Genomic DNA, 2,009 nt, shown 5'->3' with positions numbered 1-2,009 from the left:
TAGGGAAACGGACCAAACTAATTTGTAGTAGTTTGTAATTGTTTGTCCCAATACAATACTTCTATTACATCTTCGTATTCCATCTTGAACAAAAAAACTCAAAAAAAAAATTTTATAAAAATTCGAAGATTCGCACATGTATTCTTTCAGTTTACTACTGACAGCGTATATACAGATCTCTCCATTTTTATAAGCTATTGAGGATAGGAGTATTTTTCTGAACATTCTTTTTCTATTATCGAAGTTTTTATTTTTGTATCCTTCTAAATGATTCGTAATATAGTCTAATGATTTCTACATCGTAATTAAGATATGTGAATTCCACATTTTTGACAAAAGACTAGGTGGAAATGAGTGAAATAATGGTACATTATTTTCATGAAACATACTTTATTATTGTTGGCGTCGATCTCTTAGATAAAAAAGAGGTTCGATATCATTAAAATGTATTCTTAGTACATGTGTTAGTGATTAATGACAATTACATTAAAAATTGACTTGCAATTCTAGATTGGATACATTGCTCAAAACTCATTTTTGAAAAAAGATAATGGGAACAGTCAGACTTTATCGTCATTGGCATCGATATTAGATAAAAGAGATTCAATATCCTTAGAGTGCAATCTCAAGATATATGTTAATTTGGTAATCTTCGATCATGTCGCAACTGTTCTTCAAAGTATATAAAAAAAATCCCCTGCATTTTAGAATTTGTAAAAAAAATTTGGAAGAGAACATTTAAAAGAAGAGTTCCGGGCAATGTTACCGCATCAATCGTTCAGAGAGCTTCAACAGAGTTCAGACAACTATTGCTAATTATAAGTTCTCCGAGAAAATAAAATATCTCAAGCCATGAACTATTACGTTCCAGTTCAACAGGATGAGGCGGTACAACTGCAAGAGACAGTAAGTTCAGTTAATTTTATAAAATATTTTGCTTATACGTTATACATTTTTGTAAGACTTATTTACATATTTTCTTTTTTTCAAAGCGCATTTTCTCAAACATCGTCTAGTACATCTTCGAAACCTCGCTACATGCCTCGTATCTTGATGAGAAAATATGCATTGACATCGACAGCGTACAAATTTCTGGACATTGGGATCTATATCTCATGTGCAAATTGCGATTGATGATAATCGAGGCAACCGCATATTCATACCTTATGCTACTGGAAGATATTCATCGAGAAATATGCAGATATCGAGCGATTAATGCAGTCCCATCATCATCATCACCGATTCAAGATCTAAAGGTGAAACTTGTTAAAATATATGATACGAACAACGTAAAGTTAAATGGCATATGTTACATAAAACCAACAATTCTGCTTTTTTTATTTGAGCTTGAGCAATGTGTTGAACATGTATTCTATGAACTGAGTCAATATACACATGGTCAGTAAGAAATTCAAATATTTTGCGTCATTTTTAAAACAAAATTATATTACTAATAAAAGCGATGCTGCAAACATTTTGTACAAAATTTATGATAAAAATTTTATAATAGAATGAACTAATAGTCTATGGTTTAGATTATATTGTACATACTGCATTACACGATAAATAAATGTATGTTAAAATATATTTTTTTCTTCTAAAATTAGTTTATCCTTAACATTTTCGCTATTTCTTCATGTCTTGGTAGTAGTTGAATTAGTCAATAAGAAAACGCGCTTGGCCATTTGTATTACATTGATTAAAAGAATATTATTATAATTAGTGTTACTGATTTATATTATTAAAAATTCATAAAAATATTATAATTAGTTTCTAAGTCATATCACTAAAAATCGTAAGAACCATATCTATTTAATAAAATCAAAAATATGCAAAAGAAGAAAAGAAAAGAGAGCACAACGAAAGAGAGAGCGCAAATAATAAATATAAAATTGCAACAGGTGGAAGAGAGAAAGAACAAATCTCGTCTTTTCTTCTAACACAGATCCCAATGATGTGCTTTCCTCTCTATCGAACCTCAGCATCTGTGACTTCGTTCTCTCTATCCG

General features: G+C 30.0%; 1 pseudogene; it reads left to right on the top strand.

Moving 5' to 3' along the window:
* The first annotated feature begins 852 nt into the window (after positions 1-852).
* LOC105617385 lies at positions 853-1,406 on the top strand (annotated as a pseudogene).
* The last annotated feature ends 603 nt before the right edge of the window (positions 1,407-2,009 follow it).

The sequence above is a fragment of the Atta cephalotes genome (assembly GCF_000143395.1).
Source record: "Atta cephalotes unplaced genomic scaffold scaffold00012, whole genome shotgun sequence".
NCBI lineage: Eukaryota > Metazoa > Arthropoda > Insecta > Hymenoptera > Formicidae > Atta > Atta cephalotes.
The sequence above is the reverse complement of the archived record's forward strand: the minus strand, read 5'-3'. Positions and strand labels throughout refer to the sequence as shown.